Source organism: Haemaphysalis longicornis, unplaced genomic scaffold (assembly GCF_048455015.1).
Source record: "Haemaphysalis longicornis isolate Haplotype H1 unplaced genomic scaffold, Haemaphysalis longicornis Haplotype H1 scaffold_2, whole genome shotgun sequence".
NCBI classification, from domain to species: Eukaryota; Metazoa; Arthropoda; class Arachnida; order Ixodida; family Ixodidae; genus Haemaphysalis; species Haemaphysalis longicornis.
Genome location: NW_027526295.1, coordinates 78,897,655 through 78,911,110, shown reverse-complemented (window position 1 = coordinate 78,911,110; position 13,456 = coordinate 78,897,655).

The following is a 13,456-nucleotide window of genomic DNA, read 5'->3' as shown; positions in this document are numbered from 1 at the left end:
GTTCCACAGATCTATAGTATCATCTATGCAGACGACATCACGGTATGGTCTGTTCACCAGGACCTTCACGTCCAAAGTGTCCGCCTGCAACAAGCTCTAGATGAAACCAATTCTTGGTGCAGGTATCTTGGCCTCATGCTTTCGCCTAACAAAACAACCCTTCTCACCGTGGCCAACGCATGGGGCCGTCGGTGGTTGGTAACCTCCCCAATCCGTCTTTCGGTTCAAGGCACGCCTATACCAACAGCATCTACCCTGCGGGTGTTGGGCTTGGATATTACGGCCACCGGTTCTGCAAAACCTTGGATTCGCTCTGCAAAGCATCAAGCTTCACAATCGCTGCATCTGTTCCGTCGCATGTCTCAAAAAGCCGGCGGTGCGGCCTCCAAGATGGTCCGCATGCTTGTGCGAGCCATTCTTCAGCCTCGCATAGTTTATCAAGCGCCATTCCACTTTCTTACAAAGTCAGACTGGGCACTACTCGAATCAATAAACAATTCGGCTATGCGAGCTATCACTGGTCTTCCAGCCCTCACGCCCGTCCCTATTCTGCAACAGGAAGCGCAGCTCAACACGTTTGATGAGCTAGTGCATCAGCGTCGACAAGCCCGCCTCCAAAAACAAGCCCTTGACCCTGATTCCGCCGCTCTTGCAGCGTACATGACCGGTTCACCAGCGCCACCACTATCAAACACCAATATACGGCCCCCATGGAAGTTCCACCAATTAACGGGTACACGACCTGTTGCCCGTATTGATCCCCGGACAGTTGCTGCTCCGATTCCGCCTTCTATGGAGATTGGTAGCCCTTCATCTACGCTGATGTTTGTCGACGCCAGTGCTTCCAATACCTTACTTCATACGGCTCTACTCTGCCCGACTGTGGCTCCCGATCCAGCGACCTGCACTTACATAACAACGGAGAAGTGGCCATCAACGCAGGCAGAACTCCTTGCAGTGCGGGATGCTCTGCTACACACATCGTTGCTAATCAACCACGCTTCACCACAGTGTACAATTTACACTGATTCGTCGGCAGCTGTTCGAGAGCTTCGTAAAACTCTCACGTCCAACGAACTTCTGCTAGAAATCCAGGACATAATGGACACTTATCCATGTCGTGTGCGCGTGTCATGGCACCAGCGGAATAGCCATTCCGCAATGCAGGCTGCAAATGCCGGAACACACCCCGTGCGTGTGCACTATCCAGCTCCTCTTGCACCTTCGTCAAACGGTGTTCGCCTTGCCAGTGCAAAAGAACGTCTACGGCGCACCGCGCGCGCTCTCATACCCCCGCGCGGTAGAGATCTCCCTGGAGGGTTGTCTCGCCAAGATGAGGTCCTGCTCAGACGTCTTCGCCTGGGAGTCGCCCTAACGCCAGCTGTGACGAGGACCTGGCCTCCTCAATACCATGCCCCGTTCAACTCCACCTGCCCCTTTTGCCCCGCTCGAGTTGGCCAGGCTACAGCAGAGCACCTGGTGTGGAGTTACCCTGCTCTGCGAAGCCTACGCGATGTGCACATCGCCACCTGCGGCCCGCGCCCCGCACGTCCGCCAGACTTCATGGCGTGGATACAAGGACCACATCATGGCCCCCTGCTCCGATTCCTTCGGGAATCCGGTGTGTATCTATACATTTAATTTCCCCTTATGCTGAAAAGCAAACTTCCGCAAAAAAAAAGAAAAAGAAAACGTTGTGTGGTGGTTACGCTCCTGTGGCGACGTCGGTAGCAAACAGAGGGGATCGCAGTATTCATCATCTAAATCGGTCATTTGTTCGCCTACTTCAAGGGACGATACTTGGAATCTTACAGGTGACCCAAGAAAATCTAAATGTGTGCATTTAAACAGTAATTCAGAGTTTCAAATTACGTAAGATGCTCCTTTGCTCAAGTGAAGATATATTGCGTTAAATTCGCCGGTGTCATCAGTAAAAAAAAACGGAACGAATGGGGCAATTTCGTGCAGTACGAACGGTATATATAAGACCATGAGTAACAATACATCTGTGATCTTTTCAACATGCGTCGCAACTTACCCATTCCCATTCCTATCTTCTTAGCGTAGTATTGCAGCCCTCCCAACATTATATAATCAACAAATTTCCCAGATTACAAAAGTACCATCACTGACTGAGTTTATCCGTAAACCCAAGCATTCTTAACAACCACACAACAATATCCCTTGGCCCCCAAAAGCTTTCGCTAATCGCCCAAGGAAGAACTTCACGTCTCTGCAGGCCGTAGTACATCGAAGTGTTCTATGTAGGGTGTTCGACGTAGCCTTATGCAAAGTGTTCCACGTAGCCTTCCAAACAAATGATGTCGAAACGGGGGTTTACCGATAGCGTTATGTGCACGTCTTTTGTTGTGATGTGCTGTATGATCCGATGCCCTTCTTCCGAAAACACCACAGGTACACTGGGCTCCCTACTGTCACCACACCTGTTTACCAGCTTCATTGACGCTAAAACTGACCAGCTGCTTCTGAAAGGTGATATTAAAGAATGAGTACCTGGACGCACCGACGCAGCTTGACGACTTGAGCACTGTAAATGGTACCTTTGTCATGAAATATAATGAAGAACACAGTGAGATAAAAGATGCCCTTCCGCGCGCCACTACAACCCGACGTCTATGTTGATGAACCATACGGAGGTCGGCGAGCTGTATAGAGATGCAGGAGCTGTCTCACACGCATTTGTAGCACTAAATTACCCTGTCAAATTGTGCGCTAGTAATGACCCTCTAAGGACGGGATTTGTTCCACTTCGTGGGAGGAGCACAAAGCATTTCTTACACGGTAACCGTCTCGTCAGACGTGCACACGATCTGTTATTGAAGCCATCATTATATGCAAAATCAAGAATGCTTCCTGCTGAGTTCTGCTCAAGTGAAGATATCCTCACTTTATTCTTAGTTTTTTAGTTTTATGGCCTCGTATGCTATGAGTACGTGAATTTGGAGCCGAAACGAAAAATGTAGATTTGTAATGCACTTAATTTTTTATCGGGTGGCTTGCAGAGCTACCTGCCAATCCCCATCGTGAAAATTACATGTCGGACCGAAAATCTTGTACAGGGTACCTAACGTACAACTACTGAAAGAAAAATCAACACAAGGTGAAACTTTCAATCTTTGCTCTGTTTTCTTCTTTACGTAGATATGTGTTTCACTATTAGTTTTTGTGGCGAATTTGTCGTTCTCACCCGTGAGGAGGGAGGAATGCCCCTTAGTTATACAAACACATTGTGAAAAGTGTGTTTAAATAACTGCTCGTGAAGAAAAAAGTATTTTTGAAATCAACTGTACGAAGAAAAAAAGCAGGAAAGGGTTCTAAATGCAGAATCTAGGTTTCTGGTTATTTCGCTTCAATAAGTGCTCTGGAGAGATTTTTTGTCATATGCTCCTTGTAGTGGGGAAATGGGATCCCAGCGGACATTCTCGAAGAAAGAAGAAGATCTTCATTTCGAGCGATCACAGCATTTGTTCTCGCTGTTCCTGCCCACCAAGCCTGCTTCTGCAATCGCTTTCTAGCTACAGTATTCACAACTCCCGGAACCCCGCAGCATACTGTGAGTGGAAGCTGATTGATTGATTGATTGTGGTGTTTAACGCGCTGACGCAACGCAGGCGATGAGGTGCGCCATAGTGGAGGCCTCCGGATAAATTTTGATCACCTGGGGATCTTTAACGGGTGCGGAAATCTCGCACACACGGCCGTTTTTGCTTTTTGCCGCCATGAGAAAAGCGGCCGCCGCGGCCGGGAGTCGAACCCGCGACCTCGTGGTTGTGAGTGGAAGCATTATATTTTGTTTTTCGGGCTGTTTCGCGTTAGGCCGTCACATATTTATTCCAAGGTTACCTAACATTTTTCTTCATTCTGCATTTTCAGCCGAAGATGGAGGATGAATATTCAGTGATGGGTAAGCCTTTCCCGGATTTTTGGCACATTTCCAGAAAGTTCATGTTGTTTTTGGTATTACAATCCTGAACCAGAGTTACAGCAATTAGCATGCAATACTTTTAAGAGGAATGCTGCGTTGTGGGTTCAGAACGACGTAATATGAATCATTTACTGCTGCACCTACATTGCCGGTGTTTTCCTGATTTTTGATTTTGAAGACAATTTCTTACATGATTGTCGTTGCTTCGAAAAATCTGAGGCTGTATTTGACAGAAAAGAAGTCAGCTTCAAGAGCTTGAAAAATAAAAGCTCTCAGCGTATAAAAAGATATCCGCATAAGAAACTGCGAGGTTTCACGGTGGCTATTATTGCACTCAATTACTTTTACGAGTGTCGCAAAAATGACTCCTCGACACACTGAGGGTTTTGTAGACTCATTTGATTCTGATATGAAAGGAAGTGTGCGGAGGGTGACATTACTTTGCGGATTGCCAAAAGTAACCATAAAGAATGCCTACGAATGTGTCGGTAGTACTAGAACGGACAATGAATCCTCTAATATATTTACTACTCGTGCGATGTTTCAGACCACCCCTACCACCACAACCGTAAGGTCTAGCCTATCTTGCTGCACCGTTTTCTTCTCGTTTTGATAAGAAATGCTATAATGTGTGATTTCCAGGTGGCGTTACTGACCATGCTAGGTGCGAAATGTTGTGAGGACATTTAAAGACTCACAGGGTTCACCGCAACAAACTTCGAAAGTGCCTTCGTTATTTTGGCACAGAGAAGAACCGAAAAAGGATTTAAAGTAATAGATGAAACCACGATGTGAATTGTTATCTGTGTACTGTGGGCGAAATTGAAACATGAATCTTGGAGGCAACTGCGTCAACTAGTTCACATTTTCGGCACGTATTGTTTCTAACTTCGTTTTTATTTATTAGCCCCATTTCGAAACGGAACCTGCTCACAGGCCAGTTCGCAGACACCGCCTTCCTATAATGTGTAATGTTTCCAGTAGCATTTTTTAGTTTTTATTACCAGTGCCTGGGCACGCACGTCTAGCTTTTTAGTCGGGAGCGAGTATGCTGTTTTTGTAGTGTGCCGATACGGGCAGCAATATTTTATTGGCTAGGGTTTCTCTCATTCGGCCCTAGTTTAAACTCTTCATCTTCGATCTAAATATTATGCATCTAATTGTATGGTTTCGAAAACAACCTGGACCAGAAGTTGCACAGGCATACGCATCGAATTCTACTCGCGCTGGGTTCACTTCTCCACACGTCACTTTGCTGGGTGCTTCTTCGCCGCTAGTATTTTTTTCGGTTTCTTGCGGAGAACACGTTCGCTCCAACAAACATTCATTTTTACAAGAACGTCGCTTACTTTGTCAGGGCGTGACAACACCACTGTAAGATTTTTGTGTGTCGTGGGAAGCGTGATGTATTATACAGAAGTGGTGTCAAACAACGGCAGGCATAGGTGTAACGGTGCAGTGTTTCTGATGCTTGTGTGGGCTGAAATTTAGTGCCTAGCAGTCGCACTGTTGAATTTAAACCGTGGCAATACAGTCAAATAGTTTCTTTTCATTTTTGCGGTTATTTGTATACGAAGCTATTCTTATTTACTACGAAAACAGTGTTTTGTTTGATGCTTAATTCTCCTTTGCTTTCCTTAAGAAATTGTATTGCCATTGTGTTGCCTCTCCTGGAGATTCAAACACTTCGATATCGGACGAAGCCTTTTCTAGGAAATAATATTGCCAAGTCGCCCTAGACCTGTGATATTTAACATGGTAGAACGGAATAATACGCCTGTCAAACAAGATAATTTCAGCTTCAGCCGGTTCTCAGTGTATATTTATGATGTAGGAACAGCAATTTGATGACGTAGCTTGTCAGGCTCTTTGCTGGACCAACCTCCTCAATATCATAAACCATTCTTTCTCTCTCTCTCTCTCTTCTGAGAACATAACTGTTATGTTTTAGCTTCTCACTTGGGGTGGTGTTATGCACTAAATAGAAGCGACCGGTTTAACATACCTGGGGTACTGTAAAGTACTACAGTACAGGCTCGTTCATTCGAACTTGGTTAGTTTGAACTTCCGCTTAATACAACCTCACGGCCTCGTCACGCACAGGGCTGCAGAATTCAATGGCGAAAACTCCCGATAATTAAAACGCGTCGCTATCCAGAATGATTATTTCAAGCTTTGATCCCCTGGTTTCCATCGCTGCTCGCCAAAGAAGTCGGCCCTGAGCGATTAATATGTTTGCCAAAACCAAACTAAACCAAATTTACGAGTACAAAACAACGAAACAGAAAAACAACAGCATGATGGGCGCTCTACGCCCCTGCAACAGCTTATTTAACTACTACAGAGGGCGCTGCACCACCCGCGCCAGTGCGCCTGCGCATGCCATTATCATTTACGAAATATTAACGAAATAACCTGCCACAAGCATACAGTAGTGCCTAATTCTGGATGATGAGTTCCGAGGTTCCTTCTTGATGGTCTTCCCGTGCAGTGTGCCGCGATTTCTATTCATTCTAACAGCTACCTGATAATTTGAACTCCGCTTAATTTGAAAAATTTTATGGTCCCTGTCGAGTTCGAATTGAAGAGCTTTTACCCTAATGGAATTGTATATTTACGTTCGTGCATTCCCATGATCACCACCGAGTCTCGCAAGGCGGTGAGTAGAGTAGCGGAATATAAGGAACTACGTCACTAGGTAATGCAGAATAGTCTGTCAGCAGTGAGGTTGCCAACTCCTTTGTTTTTCAACCGATACTCGGTGTAGGCATCAAGGGTCCGAAAGCTAGTCATGGTTGTACCTCTCTAAAAACTATAGTCTTTATTCTGCACTTGAATGGAACACTTTTTTTCGGTCTGTCATTCTGTTTGTCGCTCGGTTCAGCTACCTGGCCGAAGTTAAAGCAGCCATGAAGAGAAAACACAAGTTTGTTCCATTCAAAAGATTGCCTCTTTAGAACCACAGTGCCACCACTTTTAACGCAAACTTCGCTCCAATAAGCTACATAATAAGGAGAAAAGGGAATGACCATGCGACCCACTAGCTCATTTTCCGCAACAGAACCTACGATGTTATACTAGAATGCTCTGCGATTGGCGGCGGCCGGCAAAAGAAAACGCAAGTTAGGCAGGGCGTACCAGTTTGCATAGTGAGCTATATGCCCGTGAAACATACTGCACATTCCTTTTATGACACTAAGAACGGTGTAGTAAACGGATGAAGTTCCGAGCGAACACGCAAACATGTACGCCAATGGGTACGAAACTACCACCGGCCAAGCTGTTCATCTCGCCGTCGCGCAGACGAATTTTCGGGTTTGAGGCTCTTCGGTGCCAACGAACCGTTCTAGCACGCTCAGCCGCGACCTTGTTTGGTATTTTAGTCCCTTGAAAAGAAGTTGGCGTCATATCGCCAGCCAGCAAAGGTAAAAATAGGAACGAAGGGAGTAAGGAACAGAAAGCAGCGACGAGATAGTGCCGCTTGTCGCAAACGTTTCGGAATGGTCGTCGTGTTGGCTTGCAGCTGTCGCTACGAGCTCGTTTTCAGTTTACAACCACCGAAAACGTCAGTTTGTTCGAGTACTTTACAATAAAGTTTTGTTGCTGCTGCAAAATGGAAATGCAAATCGTAGATGGAGTGCGACATCTCTGCCCAACAACGAACCTTGGAGAAGCAAGTGGCTACGTTTTGTGAACTTACCAAATGGAAAAGAAAGGCAGCTAAAGGAAGCACGAGTGTGCTCGCTTCGTTTCCAACAGTGTTTACGCTGGGACCCTTACGTTAGCTCTCTCCTGGGACATGCCGCCGCTCGTCGCCGACTTCGTTAAATCGCCGTCAAAGCGCTCTGACCTTGGAAAAAAAAATGCCGTACACACCACGCATTGACGCTCGTATCTTTCTGGTTGGAGCCCAGAGCTCTCGCGAAGGGCTTTCCGTACATGACACCGGCCAACTGACATAAGCGATACTGCTACTGAAGTTAAACTATTAATAAGCGTAATAAAAATACGGCACATACGTACCAGTTTGTATTCGTCCGTCACGACGGGGCTGACGAGGCAGCGGTGCCGACGGCTGGGCTTTCGTCTGTTGTGGGTATCGCGGAATGGTCGCTTTCCGGTCCATCGGTGTATCCCACAACTCCTCCCGCTCGTGCATTTAGAAGCATTGAGCGTTCAAGTGGTGTCAGGTTGTTAAATTCAAGCCTGAGCTTTTCAGCGAGAGCTTTGTTGTCGAGATCAGGCGATTTTCTTACTAGGGCTGCGGGTGTACTAGGTTTTACTAGAATTTTCAGAATGACCGTCGTCTCGGTTACGACACGATTTCCGGTTCCTGTTTGATTCCCGCGTCTCGGTGCTATGTGGAGTCGATATACTAAGTATCTGTTTCATTTACCGGCTCATATGACGCCATTGTTCATGTCACAAAATGTGCAATTTAGCGGGAGATTTAAAAATTTGGCTGACATTGCCTGATTTCTCAGTGAATAAAGCATCGTTTGCTTCCGGAGAAGGGCCTAGGTACTATAAAACATCAAATCTTTCGAATGAAACAAACTTTTGTTTCGTCTTCATGGCTGTATTCGGGCAGACTGATAGGTGCATTAACGACAGGCTCCGGGAGCACCGTACAGCTGTTCAAGCGCTCGCTGCGGGGGGCCATTTAGCTGACCATTGCCGCCGCTTCCGGTGCGTTCGACACTGTGTTCTACTTTACGAGAAAACACAAATATTGCGTTGTTTTAAGGAGCAAGCCAGCCGTGAATTGTTTGAAGCGTGGCGCATCATAAAAGGCGGTGATAAGTGTCTAAGCACGGCATCTATTATTTTGTCAAAAAAAGAAATAGGGTATCTGAATGCGATGTTGCCACATGTGTAACGGAATGCACCACTTGAGCCTGTAATCATTTTTCTTTGTATTTTAAGCATGTTCACGCATGCGCGTTCCTGTATATGTATTTCGATACGTGTAGTAAAAATTCAGTTGATGTCTAGCGGTAGTCCTGTGTGGTCTCTACTTTTGTCCCGTCCTTAACGCGCTACTTAATCATGTTTCACTTTAAGGAGATGATGACCAATAGGTTTTTATTCTTACTGCCAATTCTAAACGTTTAATTCCGGTGGTATTGTTTATAGCTCTCATAATCGTTAAGCCAAAACAAAATATCACATATATCTTAAGCAACAAATCTATACATGAGTGATTTTTGTAGTGTTCCTTTATCAAAATGCACCATCAGGTAGTCCTATTAAAACGTAAGTTCAGAAAAAAAAAGAGGTCGCCAGCTCTTTGCCTGGCGCCATTTTAAGAAGTGAAACTGCTACCGTAGCAAAACTTTCCATTACATAGATTCAAGGGCGCCTCGATTCAAGTGCGCCCCTGACGCAAGACAGCGCTGGGATCTAGGCACCGTGAGCGCAGCAGTGGAATGCGCCCAAATTCAATTGACTTCAGCAAACCTCACGCAAGTTTTGTGTGGGGAGAGCAATCCTCTAGCACACCTCCAGCGTGTTTACAACAATGGAGAGCATATCGATGTGAGCAGGAACACTGGCTGCAGGTGCACCCCCCCCCCTTACTTAGTAAACGAACCCGCAACCCTTGAGGTGCGCGTGCTTAGAGGGGAAGGAAACCGGTAAAAAAAGTCGCTCCGGATGCCCACAAAGCTGACGAGGGAAACGCCGGCTAATTCTTCACGAAAGGAGCTCTGCAAAAGGGAAATACAATCTAGGATTTCTCGTATGAGAAAAACTTCTTCTCTAGGCCGATTTGTGTACGGGCTATAAGTGGAAACTAAGGTATATGCGGCTTCTCAGTAAACTTGCAACAATTACCTTCCTCCCTAAAAAAAGGCCGTGTTAGAATGAGGCCAAGAACCCAACGAGAATACAAAATAGCGTACAACAAGGCCACTCCAGAACCTAAGTTTGCTGCTGAACTAAATAAACAGAAATGGCGGTAACAGACGTTGATCTGACAGTGATCACATTATTATTCAAACCAATGTTGAAATAAAGCACACAGTTCAAAGTTCACCTAAATAAACTCGGGTCATAGGCTGGCATACATTACGAATACGACACCTCGCCAATCAGAACTGGCAAGACACTGCAGACAAAATGTACTGACAGCTTCAAACTAGAGCAATGCCCGGCCCCATAAATTATACAGTATGCAGGATTGGTCACAGACATATTAGACCGTGAAACAAATCTGAAAGTAGAAAATCACATCGGCAACTTTGCTTGGAGGGACAGAAAAGCACTTGCAAGTGGTCGGGAAACAATGGACGCAACAGTAAACTAAAGCGCACACTCGGCAAATTCTAGAAGAAATTATATAACGTAGTTCCACTGAATATGAAATCTGGCGGAAATTCAGAGCATTGAATCGCCAGAGGGGCTGTGACGCCGTTATCCGCTGTTTGCTACCACGCCTTACATTCTTACCCTGCCTGTCTCACTCCTCTCTTTATGAACTTAACAGAGGTTTGTTCAAAGTAATTCCATTTTCGCGCCTTCTCCTGCGAGAGCTCACATCCTTTTTTTTGCCTTTTGTTTCTGTTGGATCAGAAACACCACGATCGCGAGTTGTGTTACTTTTTTGCTCCCTTTCATTTCGCTTGGGCCGGGTCTTTTCTGAGCTATTTCAAGAGCGTTCTTTGAACGGGTCGTTTTTTTATTGGGCTCCACAAATTTTCCCGGAGTGTCTTAAAAACCAACGCATTTTTTATTGTAACTGTATGGACACGGGGAATACCGGTTAATTACCTATATTTTGCTTTAATTGTAGCTGTATTATGGCTTTGCGCTACATATAAACACGTACATGACGAGTACAATTTGTTTCAGGAGTTTCGAACTGGTCTGCGTATATGAAATTCTTGTTCAAGTATCCTGTACTTTTTTGGCCGGAAGGCTGAATTGAGGGACCAGCGGGTATGTTTTCGAAGCGTTTGTTTGGGAGTATGATGACGCGGGGTTCTGTTTGGCTACGTGACGCAGCGTTACTGCAGTGGCTATATAGCGTTACCACTGACGAACTAATAAAGTGCTCTGCCCTTAAGAAAATGCAATGACATGCAATGAATCTTGCGCGAGGTCAAGAATATAAATTGGGCCACCAGATGCAGAAAAACAACATTATTACGCTCAACTGGCATTTATTACCACATTTTAAAGACCTACTACCCAAAATTGACCAAATATAAGGCAAAATCACAGCAGCCTAAACAATCAGGAGTCTGACGCAAACCTCCTAAAAAGCACCGGCAAACACCTTTGTAAACGTACTAATTATAGGGACCGGGCAGCTGGACGGGTGGTGCCACCACTCGGCGCTCCCCTCGTCAGTGGAATGAGCCGGTGCATTGGACTATACAGTCTCCTGTTGTTTTTTTCGTGTTTACTTCGCTGCTTTGAATGTTTTGGTGGTGTTGTGAGCGTATATGTGCGGTGACACAAAGTCTAGACAGATGTGTTGTGTTCGTAGATGCAGTAATGACTACGTAAACTTGTAGGGCGCTTCTAAAGTTGGGTATCTGCTGCAATGGCATCAGCGCTTTTTGCAGCGATCTGCGCTTGGATACACGCGTTCTGAGTACGAATAAAACTACTATTAGTAGTATCATTTTCTTCTTAAATTCACTAACGGCTACGCAAACTTATTGGATGCTTGTAAGGTTGGGAATGGGCTACATTGACACGAGCGCTTTTTGCAGCGCTCTGCGCCTGGCTCCGCGCGATCTGAGTAGGAATAAAAGTATTAGCAATATTATTATTCATTTCTACCACTTTAAATTATCTTCACTGGTTTCAATGACTACGGTTTCCACGCCAGCCTTAGCGCTGAAATACTTCGATACGTGTGCTTTAAATAGAAAGGCACCTGCATATGAGATGGATTACCGTGTAGCCGTAGAAATGTTGCAGTAGTTTACACTTTCGGTAACCGTGAGCTTTGTGCCTTCGGTGTTGGTGAGCGACACTGTGACAGCATGGGAGCCTGAAAGCCGAAGTGGGAATCCTACATTTGTGGTGGTCATTTTATCAAGAGCCAAAGTCATTCACCAACTCAACAGCCCAAGCTACAAACCATCCACCATCCCTCCTGCCCTTCCCGTTTTACCACCTGTGTAGAATAAAAGCTGGCACCGATGGTTAAAAAACCTGGCAGCGTTAACGTCAGCCGGAGTTTTTTAATGCTTAAGTATTCTTTACAGAGTACCTAAATATCGTGTAATGCCTGGTGAAGACACCAAAACGTGCGATTAGTTGCCTCAAATATGGCTGCATCAGCCCGTGTCCTCCAGCACAGACACATTTCCGACACGCTGGGCAAAGTTTAGATTTGGATAGGGGGGCATGGAAGTTCAAAATTAAGCAGCAAAATCATCTAGCCCTCCGTCTAATGATTATGATGGTTGAACGCAGAGCTTTTTTTCTGCGAAATCGAATGGGAAATGGTCAAAGTCAAAGACGCTGCGATCCAAAGACCAAACTGCGTACTGATCAAATTCGACGCTCAAGTAGTCAAAGTTTAAATCCAGAAGGCAACCAATGAAACCCATACGCTAGAGCTTTGCGATAAACCCTCATCATCCTTAGACGAAGGTGTGCATGATTTTTCAAGCGTAGGTGGCAGCTTGTAAACCGACCGCAGCATTCAGTTGTGAAGCTGAGTACACGTTTCGGGCACCCTCCTGTCTTGCGTCCTTCAGCCACGCAGGAATTGGTTTAAACCATTTACCAACTATACAGCAAACATTGCAATTTTTGTAAAGCAATGCTTCCTCGCGACAAGAAATAACGTTCTACTATCATGCGGTATTTATTCTATCAGCGATTCCCGATGACTGAAGTAAGAGCATTTCTGTGAAATTAAACACGTTTCAGCCGTAGGTAATGAAGTTACGAAAGCGTCGTCAATCACAATTTCTGTAATGAGGTAAATCTTAGAAGACACCCCCCAACTTTGTCTTTCGCTTGTGCACGACGTCGACGTCGTTTCGTCATCAACTGCCCAAGGCCAGCGCCGCAGCATTCCTAGATCGGTTGCGCACACAGGCGTTGTGGGAACATTTAGCTGCAGTATACTCCTCGATACGCGAAACTGCATGCAGGCATCAAAAAATTGCATGAAGCAACGAACTTTCACTTCCAGCTTGACTTCAAGCTTGGCGCGTTGAGCGTCGTCTGCTATTTGTAAATACTGAGTATGGGCGTAAATCACACGAATGGCATGCCTCGTAAACGTCACATCTACGCTCAAGATTTACTGATCTGAAAATTGCACGTGGGGTTACGTACGCTTTACAAGCCGCACTGCAGAAAACGACAGAAAGCCATGCACAGTTACGCTGCGCTGACCGCCACCGGCCTTCCACTGACGAGCGGTTCGCCACGGGCGGCGCTGTTCGCTGAAGCGACGGTGGTGCCATACAACGGCCGCCCGGTCCCTATACACAACCGACCTACACCGGTGCAGGCAACAACGAACTACATCGAGGT